A 14,913-nucleotide genomic window follows, 5' to 3' on the forward strand; every position below is an offset into this window, starting at 1 on the left:
TTTTTTCCCTCTTTTAGTTCGCCTTAGTGATCAATTTTTTCCTTGGAACAACATATGGAAGGAGAAGGTTCCTTCTAAAGTGGCTTTCTTTGTTTGAACTATTGCTTTGGAGAAAAGTCTGACAATTGACAATTTAAGGAGGAAAAAAAAGGCCAGTAATAATATGAATTGGTGTTATATGTGCTAGTGTAATAGTGAATTTGTTGACCATCTCTTCCTTTATTGTCCAGTTGCTACAGATCTATGGGCTTTGATTTTGGGCTTTTCGAAGCACATTGGGTTATGCCAAAGTCTATTGTTGAACTTGTTGCTTGTTGGCAAGGTTGATTTGGTTGCCATTGTAATGGACATATATGGATTGTTGTTTTCCGTTGTTTTGTGTTGTATTTAGAAGGAATATAATAGTAGGTGCTTTGAAGATAATGAAAATTCTTTGCCTGATCTCAAGTTATTGTTTTTTAGAACCTTATTTAGGCTTGTGTGTGTGAGAGAGAGAGAGAGAGACAAATCTTTACTATTTATAAATAAATAAAAAGTTTTTCATTAAGGACCAGAGGAAGGAGCATTGTTCCTTGAGTAGGATTGTCCACAAGTCGGTCTGAGTCAGATTTGGACTCAACCCAGTCAGATTGGGTGGAAGAAGATCTGACCTGCAACTGATTGTTGATCACGACGAGTCAAGTCAGATCGGATTCTAGAAAAGCATGGGTCAGTTCGGTTGAAAACAACCAAGGGTGGTGGTGGTGGGCAAAGGAGAACAAATCTTGGCCGGATTTGAGCGGAGGAGAACGAAACCTTGCTGGATCTGAGAGAAGGGGAGTGAAACATTCCTAGATTTGAGCTTAGACTCATGGAGTAGGTTGAGATGGCTTAAGCCATTGTCTTTATGAGTTCACACCCCACCTTCGATATAGATTTTTCTTTCCACCCCATCACCTGTTTAGTTATCCCCTCTTGGATCTCCCTGAATGCATTTGCCTTAGATCATCCGCCAACCATAGGAAGATCAACAAGCCCATGTCCCAAGGCCCGTATGAGTTCAACAACAGGTCTTGGCCATGACTACCCCAAGGTTAATTTCTTTATGGTGCAAGGTTTCCAGGCCATAATTCAATGATGTGGGAGTGGTTGTGAGAAACAGTGCCAGTAAAATATTAACAGCCATGGCCTTCTATCACCAATGGTGGTGCCACGTTATACTCAGGGTGTTCTTAGGAACACCCTGACTTTGAAAAAACAAATTATATATAATAATTAAAAAAAAAATTATTTGTTTACCCTTAAAAAAAAAAAATAGGAACACTCTCAATCAAAATTAGGAACACCTTCAAATTATATATATATATATATATATATGTATGTATTTGTTCTACTTTCAAGCAAAAAAAAAAAAAAAAAAACAGAGCACATCAAAAATAAAAAACCTCAAATCAGTACATCAAAAATCACTAAAGCTAAAGCAAACCTAAAAACATCAGAAATCACTAAAGGCTAAATCGCTAAAGCAAACCTAAAAACAAAGCAACAGAGCAACGCCTCCCCTTAGAAGTTAGATCGGTCCAGTCGCAGTCCAGACTCCAGAGCACGTCGTCGCCCCTCTCACTAAAGGCTAAATCGCTAAAGCAAACCTAAAAACAAAGCAACAGAGCAACGCCTCCCCTTAGAAGTTAGATCGGTCTAGTCGCAGTCCAGACTCCAGAGCACGTCGTCGCCCCTCATCAGAGAATAGATCGGTCTAGTCGCAGAGTCGCAGTCCTAAGCACATCGTCGTCGTCGCAGTCCAAACGCACGTCGGAGATTGCTCGTCGCCTCGTTGCAGTCTAAACGCTTGTCGGAGATTGCTCGTTGCCTCATTGCAGTCCAAATGCTCGTCGGAGATCACTCGTCGCCTCGTTGCAGTCCAAACGCTCGTCGGTCCAGTCGCAGTCCAAACGCTTGTCGGAGATTGCTCGTCCTCGTCAGAGATCGCTAGCACATCGCGTGATTCGCGTCGCACACCATCGCCGTCGCACATCGTCGCACATGTATTTCTCTCTCAGTCTCTCACTCTCTCTCTCTTTATCTGAAATGAAATGAAATTATGAAATAATGAACGATTCTCTGTCTCTCTCTTTATTCTTTAAGAAAGCAACTTTATTTGAACTGTGATTGGCTGAAGTTTAACTTTATTAATATTTTGCCTTTTTTTTTTTTGACTATTTTGCCTTTTTTTTTGACTGTTTGAATTTGGCTTTATCTCGGCTTCAAAAAAAAAAATTGGCTTCATCTCATTTTTCTTATCCGTTGGTTGGTGTGGGACTGTGTGTTGGTGTTGGTCAGTTGGTGAGATATTAATTGTCTTTTAGTGTAATATTATTGTGATTTGTGATTGTGAAATATTCTGATTGGCAGCTGGCTCTTGTGATTGGGGCATCAGACAGGCTTGTCTGTTGAGTGGGGTGGGGGTGGATGGACTAATGGGCACATGGGGCCGGGTAATTGGATAAAGTAGTGTAATAATTTTATGTTAGACTAAATTAATAATTAATAATTTAATAAGTAAAACAGTGTAATTGGGTAAAGCAATAATTAATCATTTAATTAACCAATACATTATAAAAGACAAACAAATTAAATTATGTTAGGCTAAACAACAATTAATAATTTTATAATTAATGAAACAACAATATAACAACTTAGTTTATAAAAGACAAACAAATTAATGAAACAACTAAACAATAATACATTTGGCAAAAATTCTTGGAGCCGCCACTGGGAAAAATTATGCTTCTTAAGGAACACTTTGAAAAAAATTTCTAGAGTCGCCACTGTTTATCACCACAAACTGGGGTGGAAATTAAAGCTCTTGCAGCTAGACATGCAGATCATTACGCAAAGACCCAAGGTTTATTGCAGGTACTACTTGAAGGAGCCTCGGCCATAGTCATCGAAGTTATTCAACAGGACAAGGTGATTCTAGCTCCATTTGGCAATCTTACATAGGATACAAAAATATTAACTCAATCATTCCAATGGAGTGTTTCTCACTTGTGCGTCAAGAGCGGAATACTACTGCTCATGCTCTAGCAAGAAAACCCAAGGCTAATGATAATTTTATCTAGTTTAGTAGCTAACCTCAAGAAATTATGAATCTAGACCAATTGTAATTGTTTTCCCTATTTCAATAAAATTGTTGAAATCTTTTCCACTAAAGAGAGAGAGAGAGAGAGAGAGAGAGAGAGAAAAGAAGAAGAAGAAGAAGAAGAAGAAGAAGAGTTTAACAATATAATTCATACTTACGTTTGAATACATATTGGACTGAAATTCAAATGACACACATAATCACCTAATCCTATCCACATAAGGTCCTATCACTAAATAGGTCCATATTCAAATCCAAAACTCAAATTCAAATAACAATACTTTTAAAATAATGACTAAATTATGAAATTCAAAAAACAACCAATACTTGAAGCATTATATAATCTCAACATCACTATCTTCTGGCCACTTTCTGCTACAGCTGCAACTGCCTCTTCTGGTTCCACGTGTGCAATGGGCATAACAAAATCTGACTTCATACCTCCTCTTCCTTTAGAATCAGCCAATTTGCTCAAGTTTAAATAACAAGAAAATTACGAAATTCAAATAACAACTAATACTTGCGGCATTATATTATCTCAACGTCAAAAGACTGCAAACTCATTCTTACTGAAATTGCACCTTTTGGTTCCATTTGTACATGGGACATAAATAATCTGACTTCATATCATATTTCCTTTTATTATCGGCCAATACACACCACATAGTTCCATAACCCCTACGCCATAGAATTCTTTATACATATGCGGGAAAAAAAATGGACACAGGTTTCACTTTCTAGCCTAAGAGTTTGACTATTTATGGCAAAAGTGTGAAATCCAAAAAGAACTAGACATGAGTCATAATTGTGTCCTTAAGAATTGTTGTGCAATAAAGACCAGATAAATATATATATATATATATATATATATATATATATATATATATATATTTATATATATATATATTTGTTTGTAGCACATCTTCAAAATTCCAATAAAATTTCAAGAACCACCACCTAACTAAAAGGTATTTGATTTTCTCATTTTATATTTAGGAAAATAATTCTATAGCCAAACAAGTACATTATATTTGGTTTAAACGACCAGGTTTGGAGATTCTTGTGAGCAGATCATAGTGTTACTATGGAGTCTTTCAATATATGTGTAACAGATTTGTTTGGATTGCAACACTTACCTAAGTTCCTCAGCCACCTCCCCCAAAGTTATAGATTTTGCAGCCTCTCCATTCCTGCGAATTATGCGATATGGATACTAGCTAACCTGTAATGAGAATAATAATGGAAACAACAGTATTTGTTAATTGATTCTAAATAAATAACAAGATGCCCAAAAGGTACCATGTCAATGCAAAATCTATATAGTAAGTCTTACAATATGAACAACCCAATAGGCATAAACAAATGTACATTCCATAAACCTATAGGCAATATCCTTCCTGCAACATCAATAAGCTTAACAAAAGTGTGAAAATTTCTTAGGGTAACATAGTTGGGCATGACTATATCAATTAGCATTATAAACCTAAATGTGGAACTTGGGAGTTAAAACACACATGCAGGTGGGCACAAATAAACCTACCCATTAAATTAAAAAGACTAAATTACAGTTCCCGTAATCGTAAGTTCACACATGTTGTCATTAATCCTATAATTTGAATTTGATCTTTAATTTTTGGTAAATTACACCATCCTTCTTGAGGTTTTATGAAATTACACTCTACCTAAACATTAAATAATATAACACTTCCCCTTGATGTTAATATAAATCAAGTCCATACCCACTTAAACAATTATTTTATAGGATGAATATTCTACTTTTAAAAAAGATTCTTACACAAACTATGGACAAAATAACACTTTCCTCTCTCTCGAGGTTTGTGGGCAAATGACACTCCCCCACCCCCACCCCTCCCCCTTCCCCCTCCTCCCTCCCCCCTCCCTACGTATGTATTAATCAATAGCATTCTTTTTTTAAAAGTATAATCTATATATATATATATATATATATATATATATATATATATATATAAAAGCAGAGACCTCATGTGGAAGTGCATGAGGTTCTGTCATATGGCACTCTAATTTTACATTTAACCTTAATTATTAACTTCTTCCTACTATTCTCCAAACAAAACGTTTTAAACTTCATTGATAAAGGCAAATGCCCATTAAGATGAAAAATTAGAGAAAATTACAACCCAAGCTAACTCTATTGATAATAATATCAATTGATTGTCCCCACGTTTAGATGAGAGTAAACAATTGATTGTTCCCATGTTTTGCTCCTTTCAAAACTACAATTTACAGTCTCAATGTAGTGAATGGTTTAATCAATAAATTCTGAAGATTAAAAGATTTCATCATTTTTAGTCTCTTGGACTTCAGTCAATTTTTCATATTCTTTTTGACAATTATTCAACTTATTGGACTCCTCCACTACTAATTTATTTATTTTTCTGAAATCAAAGAGTTCTCCCATTATTTGCATGTTATAAAAACTTGTTATAGCTAACACAGAAAAGTAAACCTCTAATTTTATTCTCTAACTCTGCCTTTGCTTCTTCAATCAATGCCGGTATGCCCTAAAGCTTATATCTTCCTCTGATAGCTGTGCTTCGGATCCAAACTTAGATCTTCATTTCATTCCTTCTTGGTTAAACTCAAGGTATTCTTTGCCCTTTTTTTCTCTCCTTTTTTATTATTTAAAAGATTTTGTTGTCTACTTGAATATCAAATGGGTATTTTGTACGCAAAATGTTTGTTAAAATGCTTGAGAGTTTTGCTTTTTTTTTTAAAAAAATTTAATTTTTGATAACATTCCTCATATTTCATCTTGCCAACCCCTAATCAAAATGAATAACATGATGAAATTACCCTAAACCTTTAACTTTTGTGATTTTACTTTACTGTTATATAAATCTCCACACAGAACAAAGTCTCAGATTAATTAAGCTTTACTCCACTTTATTGCATTTGAGCCATTTGCACGATAGAGTTAGCCTAGAAACCTTTTGTTGTGTGTGGTAATGGAAGAAGTGAAAGATAGAATGCATGGAATTTTTAAAGTTCTCGATTTTTTTTTTTTGGTTCCTTACAATGTTGATGTTAAGGACTTAGGGCACATTTGGTAGACTGTAATGGTAATTACATAGGAATAAGAATATGTATTATAAGGAATATGTAGGGATGAAAGGCCGAGAGATGTATATTGGGCCGTGGGCCTTGTCCGAGGACGTTTAGTAGTCCGAGGACGTTTAGTAGTCCGAGGACAAGTAAATGTTAGGGAAGAAGTATGAGTCAGAGTGTCATGGAAGAATTATGACCATGAAGCTTTGGGAAGGTAGCTTGAGGGGGAATGCCTCCTTAATTAAGCAAAGCAGAGGTCAAAAGGTTTGATCTGCCATCAAGAGCAACACTCCAGAGGATTCTACTGATAAGGATAAACCTTAGAAAAGAATAGGACAAAGGAAAGCCAAGAAATATCTAAGAGAAAGCTACTACCACCACATTAAAAGCTCTGCAGCTAACCCTCTGGCTGCATTAATGTGGAGGTGATACCTGAACAGTGGTGTTCAGCCTTACAACTACTTCCAAAGACTTCAGGAAGGTGCTAATGGGACAAGGATTAGAGCCAGCAATTTAACCTACATGTGGAGGGTGAAGATGAATAAAGACAACAAAATATGAGGAAAGGGCTCCTTGATAAGGGATCTATCTGAGAATCTGTAGAAAAAAAAAACACTGTAGCAACAAGAACTAAAATTGTAATCAAGCCTAAAAGAAATATATTCAAGAAGTGTTCATCTCAGACTTTGCCGAGGAAGGATTCCTTTGCATAAAGTTTATTTTTCTTTGCTTTCATACCATCTTTAGTCCATTTTGAACTTTGTTCAATCCATTGAAGCCTATTTTTTAGCCAATTCTCTACAAATTTTTTGGATTGGGCTCCTTGGGCCTTAATCCTGTTACCTCTTGGGCAGCTTAGGATTCAAATCGCACCCTTACAATTGGTGTCGTCTGTGAGGATTACTTAAGCTTTAGTGAGATCAACTTCAGTTATGGTAGGCTCGGGGCCGAACTGAGAAGAGTCTGTTGGGTCCCAATGACAAGATCATTTTCTTAATCTTGAGTGAAGAAGGAACCGGGAGGTTAGTGTGCACACCATACACACTAGTAGAAGCCAATCCTAGAGTGAGAGTCACATCTCTCCTGAGGAAAATACTAGGAGCATGCAACTGGAAATTGACCGTTTGCGAAGGAAGTTACGCCGCGAGCGACGTAGAGGAACTCCTTCAAGTTCTGACCATTCTTCTAGTGACGATAGTGATAATAGCTACAGGCCTAGGTCAAGGACTCCCCCTAGTGAGTCCTTTTCGTGTGATGAGGAACACCATGGCAGGCAGAGGGGGAAGAGCTCGTCTCACAAAGGCCTAGGATAATGCTATGAGTAGGTCTCTGAATCAAATTTCTAAATTACCTTTTACCCGTAGGATTGAGGGAGGAAAGCTTACTCGACGGTGTACTCAGCCAACATTCACCATGTATAACGGTAGAACAAACCCTGTAGAGCATGTTAGCCACTTTAACCAGAGAATGGTTGTTCACTCAAAGAATGAGACCTTGATGTGCAAGGTGGTCCCATCCAGTTTGGGGCCCGTGGCGATAAGATGGTTCGATGGTCTAAGGGAGGGTTCTATCAACTCCTTTAAGGAGCTTATAAGAGCCTTTGGTTCTCGGTTTGTAACTTGTAGCAGAGTTCCTCAACCTTTAAACTCCCTGTTGTCTATGACTATGCGAGAAAGGGAGACCATGAAGACGTATTCTGACAGATACTGGGAGACGTTCAATGAGATAGATGGGAATTTTGATGATGTGGCTATAAGGACATTCAAGGTCTGCCTACCTGCCAAGCATGGTTTGAGGAAATCTTTGACTAGGAAATTTGTTAAGAGTGTGCGTCAGCTCATGGACCGAATTGACAAGTATAAGCGGGTCAAAGAGGACCAACAACAAAGGAAAAGGAAGGCTAAGGTGGTCCATCAAGATAGAAGGGATTTTAGATCAGAGGGATTTTGCTAGGCAAATTGGACCTATTGCTACTCAAGTGGTTAACACAATGTTCTGAGAACCAAGGCATCAAATCCTGGAAAAAATTATGAAAGAGCCATACTTTAAATGGCCGAATAAGATGGGAGGAGACCCTATGAAGCGCAATCAAAGCCTTCATTGCCAATACCACCAAGAGGGAGGACACACCACAAAAGATTGTAGGACTTTGTGGAGTCATCTAGAGCAGCTGGTCAGAAGTGGAAAGTTAAGACAATTTCTATTTCAACCCAGTAGGCAAGAAGGCCAGACAGGGTCGGGAGCCCAGAGAGATGCTTCTTTAAGGCCACCTCTAGGCACAATCAATGTTATTCTAGCTACTTTGGGGAGAACTAGTTCTTGTCCCTTTAAGGTGATGTCCATAGCTCGGCCACTCGCAGAGAACTCCTTCTCTGAGCAAAAGAGGAGTAGGATGGAGGTCCGACCAGCGTTGAGTTTCTCGAATGAAGACAATGTTAGAACCTTGCAACCGCATGATGATACCCTAATGGTCACCCTCAGGATAGGGGGTATGATGTGAAAAGGGTGTTGGTAGATCAGGGCAGCGAGGTAAAGATCATGTACCCTGACTTGTATAAGGGCCTAAAATTGAAAATTGAGAATTTGGCATGTTACGATTCACCTTTGGTAGGTTTTGATGGGAAATTTTTTATTCCAAAGGGCCAGATTAGACTTCCAGTACAATCAAGTTCAGAAGTGGTGGAGGTGGACTTCATTGTAGTGAATGTTTACTCCCCTTACACTGCTATCTTGGCGAGACCCTGGCTTCATGCCCCGGGGGCCGTTTCTTCCACCCTGAACTTGAAAGTGAAGTATCTGTCCGGGGACCAAGTTGAGGAACTGGTGGGGAGCCAGTATATGGCTAAACAGTGCTTGGTAGCTGAAATTAATCATCAGACTTAAGGTGAGTCATCGGCCTCTACTGAGCGGGGCTTATAGCAATCAAGGATGCCAGTGTTATCTACAGATGTGATGTTAGAAGGGGCAAAGTGTGAGGAATTAGAAAAGGTTGTTATAGGTGATGATAAGGAGAAGTTTTTCTAGGTCGGAGCTCAGTTGCCCCCTCAAGTGAAGGAAGAGCTGATAGTGTTCCTTAGGAAGAATATTGATGTGTTTGAATGGAGTGCTTATGAAGCTCCTAAGGTGGATCCAAATTTCATTTGCCATCATTTAAATGTCAATCCAACTGTCATCCCCAAAAAGCAACCACCTCGACGCTCATCTAAAGAGCATTCTAAGGCTGTCAAAGAGGAGGTGGTCAAGCTTAAGTGGGCCGGAGCTATTAAAAAGGTGTTCTACCCTGAGTGGTTGGCCAATACAGTGGTAGTGAAGAAAAAAAATGGGAAGTGGTGAGTATGTGTAGATTTCATAGATTTGAACAAAGCTTGCCCTAGGGACCCCTTCCCCATGTCTCGAATAGATCAATTAGTGGACACAACTGCAGGCCATCCTCAGATGAGCTTTTTAGATGCCTTTCAAAGGTACCATCAGATACCACTAGCTTTGGATGATTAAGAGAAGACAACTTTTGTTACGCCTACTGGAAATTACCACTACAAGATGATGACCTTTGGTTTAAAGAATGCAGGGTCCATCTATCAGAGGATGATAACCAGGATGTTCGAGCCACAACTAGGAAAAAGTATCGAGGTTTATATAGATGATATGGTGGTGAAACGTAAAGTAGAATCCAAGCACGTTGGTGACCTCAGAAATATCTTTGAGATATTAAGGAAACACAGGTTGCACCTTAATGCTTCCAAGTGTTCTTTTGGTGTTAGTTCTGGAAAAAAATTGGGTTACATGATCACTCATTGGGGAATTGAAGCCAACCCTGATCAGAATAAGGCAATTAACAATTTGCAACCTCCTCAGAACCCTAAAGAGGTCCAAAAGTTAACGAGCATGACTGCTTCCTTGAACCAATTCATCTCTCGATCAGCAGACAAGTGTTCACCTTTCTTCTGATTGTTGAATAGGTGGAAATGATTTGAATGGACTGAGGAGTGCATCCTGACCTTCCAGCAGCTGAAGGAATACCTTTCTCGGCCACCCATTATGTCCAAGCCCGAGGAGGAGGAGGTTCTGTTTGCTTATATTGCTGTAGCTTCCCATGCGGTGAGCTTAGTATTGATACAAGTTGACAATGGAGTGTAGAGAACATTTTATTATGTGAGAAATTCGTTGCATGAAGCAGAGGTTTATTATCTACCATTGGAGAAGGCCATCTTGGCAGTAGTACGTGCTACATGTAAGCTCTCCCACTACTTCCAGGCTCATATAGTCGTGGTTTTGACCCAACTTCCTCTTCAATCACTACTTCGAAAGGCTGATTACACAAAAAGAATTGCCAAGTGGGGTACAATCCTGAGGGCTTTTGATATCAAGTATATGCCTCACACCTCTATTAAAGGTCAGGTTCTTGCAGATTTGGTGGCCGAGTTTGCTGAATCTCCTTTGGAAGAGGAGGGAGAAAAGTGGAACATAGATGAAAAATCAGTTGGAATGGTTTCTTTACAAGAACCTATATCCTAAAGGGTGTATGTTGATGGTGCTACTAATAAAAAAGGATCTAGAGTGGGGCTAGTTGTGGTATCTCTTGAAATGATTATTATTGAGAAATCCTTAAGATTAGACTTCTCGGCCATGAATAACGAGGCCGAGTATGAAGCTTTGTTGGTAGGGATGGCTATGATTCAAAAAATGGGAGGAAGAGTAGTGGAAGTGTTTTTAGACTCAAGGTTGGTTGTTAAATAGGTAAAGGGAGAATTGGAAGCCAAAGATTGGAGAATGCAAGAGTATCCAAGTCAAGTTAGGCATTTGCAATCAAGGTTTGAGTCTTTCACCTTACAGCAAATTCCTAGAAGTAGAAATACATATGCTGACTCTCTTGCCACACTTGCAACCTCCTCAGCGCAGAGTTTACCTCGAGTCATCCTGGTCGAAGATTTATGCAAGCTTGTTGAGGTAAAAAAGGAGAGGGCGCAGATTCTTCAAATTAGAATGGGTCTTAGTTGGATGGATCTCATAGTTATGTTTCTTAAGGATGACATCTTGCTCGAGGAGAGAGGAGAGATTGATAAAGTGCGAAGAAAAGCTCCTCGTTTTTGGTTGTCCGAGGACCAAAAATTGTACAAGCGCTCTTTTTCTGGGTCATATTTGCTGTGTGTCCATCCTGATGCAGTAAAGCCCCTCCAAGAAGAGCTACAAGAAGGGATTTGTGGAAGTCATACAGGGGGCAGCTCACTATCTCACAGGGCCCTTACTCAAGGGTATTGGTGGCCAGGTATGCAAAAGGAAGCATAAGAGTATGTGAAGAAGTGTGACCAATGTCAGAGATTCGCTCCAAACATTCATCAACCAAGGGGTGTCCTTAATCCTCTGTCCAGTCCCTAGCCTTTTGCTTAGTAGGGATTGGACATTGTGGAGCCCTTCCCTAAGGCAGCAGGAAACAGGAGGTGGCTTTTGGTTGGTACTAATTACTTCACTAAATGGGTTGAAGCTGAGCTATTGGTGAACATCAGAAATGTGGATGCTAAAAGGTTTGTTTGGAAAAATATTGTCACTCGGTTTAGGATTCCTCACACCCTCATCTAAGACAACAGGCTTCAGTTTGATAGCAAGGCTTTCAGGAGGTATTGTTGTGAAATGCGTATTCAAAACAGGTATTCAACTCTGGCTTATTCCCAAGAAAATGGACAGGCCAAGACTGTTAATAAAGTCATAGTAAGCGGGCTCAAGAAAAGATTGGATGATGCGAAGGGCAAACGGGTTGACGAGCTGCCACATGTGCTCTGGACATATCGGACTACCCCTTGTAGGTCAACAGGGGAAATGCCCTTTTCAATGACTTATGGGGCCAAGGCTATGATTCCTCTAGAGACTGAATTCCCAACGCTAAATACAAGTTTGTTCACTCCAAACAGCAATGACAACCTATTAGAGAAGAGCTTGGATTTGATTGAAGAGTGGAGAGAAAATGTCATGGTTCAATTAGCATACTATCAACAAAAACTCAAACAGGGGTATGACTCAAGTGTGAGATTAAGACCGTTAGCACCTGGAGACTTAGTGTTAAGAAAAGTTGTGGGTACTGCAAAAAACCCAGCATGGGGAAAATTAGGGCCCAATTAGGAAGGGCCATACCGCATCACTTCAATAGCTGGTATAGGTGCTTTTTTCCTAGAAGATTTAGATGAAAAGGTCATACCACGTCCTTAGAATGTAAATAACCTGCGAATTTACTATTATTAATAAAAGGCAGCTCTGCCATGTTTTTATTTTGACATCATGTGCTATATTTACTATTTGTTTAAGTATTAAACAAAACCTTGGTCATGCTTGACTCCTCGGACCACATATGATGAGAATCAACAAGCATTCAAGGATCTATTGCATGTTCCAGTTGGGCCTATTACAAGAGCAAGATCCAAGAAGATCAAAGAAGCACTTAATGGGCTGATTCAAGAGATTTGGGTTGATTCTAACGCAGGACATTCCAAGCTTGGCCCAAAGGAAGATGAAAGCGTAATAAATTTCATTCAAGCTATTTAGGGCTGATCTGGCTTAATTGGGAGTGATTTATGGCGTGAATTAATGGCTGATTGACTCTCCAGCTCTATATCAGTTAAGGCAGATTTTTTCCTATTTTGGATCTGCTAATTTCAGACCAAATCAACTTTTATTTAGGATTTTATTATTTAGTACTTTTTTTTAGGTATTTTCCTTGTTTTTAGGTGCATTTAATGCTTTTTAGGTCAAATTTGATTCCTAGTATGGTAAGGTATCAATTAGAAGTTATTTTAGAATATATTTTCTTGTCTGTCAAGTTTTATGGAGCCCTTAAATAGGCTCTGAAGTTTGTAAACGTTTTTCATAATATTATTGAATAAAAATCAGAAAAGGTGAAGCTTTGCTCTCTTTTGGTTCTTTAAGAACTGTGAACTTATCAAGGATTCTTCCTTGTAGCGTTCAAACTTTATACCTTTGGTTCGTGATTCTTTATAATCATTGGGTCGAGGTCAACTTATACATTTGGTTCGCGTTTCGATTATAAACGTTGGGTCAGGGCCTCTATCACAAATCTGAATTTTAGCTTTCTTGGGCAAGTATTCCAATATTTTTGTTGGGTCTCAAAGCGTGTCGATTGAGGTTCGCATCATTTGGTATCAGAGCACAGGTTCTAAAATCAGTTTTCTATCCCTTTATTTTTTTTGTTTCCCGTTATCATCCTATCCTATTCCTTTTGTGTTCTTCATTTATAGTTCTTATTATTATTTTTTTTTGTTGAAGTGTACTAGGCTAAAATCGTGCACCCAGCTTCCAAAAAAAAAACAACGTCAAAAAGGAAAAAAAAAATTGTTTGTAGTTTCAATTCTCTCAAACCAGAATATCGTTTTCTTTTGTCCTCTTCCTTTGATTTAGTGTTTCTGTCATATTTTCTTGCCGTTGGTATTTGTTTTTACACTACAAGTTGAATTTCTTAATCAAGTTTATTAGTTTAATGAAGAACTGAAAAGGCGAAGTTACGAGTGGAAAAAGGCAAGAGAGTGTGAGACTGTTATCGGGAAAAAGCCAATTTAAGAGTGAAACACGAGTGGGAGTGATATAATTTGAGTGCAAACACGTGAGGGAGTGTTGTGAGGAATTATTTCTAACAATTCTCTATTGTTTCAAAAGTATGTCTTTCAGGTGTGAAACATCAAATAGGGAAGGAGGGGAGGAGTCGTCCATCATTTTACAGGCTATGCAACAACAATTTGAACGCATGAACGTGGTGTTTAATGAGATTCGGGATCGGATGGATAGGCAAGACATTGTTATTGCTACTTTGCGTGAGGAGCGTCCCCAAAGAGGCCCTAATGCTAGAAGGCAAGAAAGGCATTCTCGAATGAATGATTCTGATGACTACCACGAGGATGAGTTTGAAGATGAAGGAGATCAATCTTCATTGAACAATGAGGGTAGGTTTGTGCCAAGGAGAGAAAGGCGTGGTAGAGGTTTCCGAAGAGATCCAAGATGGCAAGATGGGACTGACAGGAACCTAGGAAACATAAAAATGAAGATACCAACATTCCAAGGGAAAAATGATCCCGAAGCATACTTGGAGTGGGAGAAGAAGGTGGAGTTAATCTTTGAGTGCCACAACTACTCCGAGGAGAAAAAGGTAAAACTCGCTGTCATTGAGTTTACTGACTATGCTATTATATGGTGGGATCAACTTGTGATGAACAGAAGGAGAAACCATGAGAGACTTATTGAGAGTTGGGAGGAAATGAAGGCAATCATGAGGAGGCGATTTGTTCCTAGTCACTACTATAGGGACTTGAATTAGAAATTACAGAGTCTTACTCAAGGCTATAGGAGCGTGGATGACTACCACAAGGAGATGGAGATTGCCATGATTTGGGCAAATGTAGAGAAGGATAGAGAAGCTACCATAGCAAGATTTTTGAATGGGCTGAATCGTGACATTGCCAACGTGGTGGAGTTGCAGCACTACGTGGAGTTGGAGGACATGGTGCACATGGCAATAAAGGTGGAACGACAGCTTAAAAGGAAAGGAACTCGGTCATTTCAAAATCTGGGCTCCTCTACTTCATGGAGGTCAAATGGGAGGAAAGACGAAGGGGCTGTTTTCAAGTCCAAAGTCGAACCACACAAAAAGGAGAGATGAAGCTCCCAGTATCAACAAAGGTAAAAATGAATCCCAGACTCGTAATCGT

The 14,913-nt window shown here is 39.0% G+C and overlaps 1 pseudogene; it reads left to right on the forward strand.

Moving 5' to 3' along the window:
* Positions 1–8,270: 8,270 nt before the first annotated feature.
* The window catches only part of LOC142625242 (uncharacterized), an 11,897-nt pseudogene continuing 5,254 nt past the window's right edge, over positions 8,271–14,913 (forward strand).

The sequence above is a fragment of the Castanea sativa genome, chromosome 2 (assembly GCF_040712315.1).
Source record: "Castanea sativa cultivar Marrone di Chiusa Pesio chromosome 2, ASM4071231v1".
NCBI classification, from domain to species: Eukaryota; Viridiplantae; Streptophyta; class Magnoliopsida; order Fagales; family Fagaceae; genus Castanea; species Castanea sativa.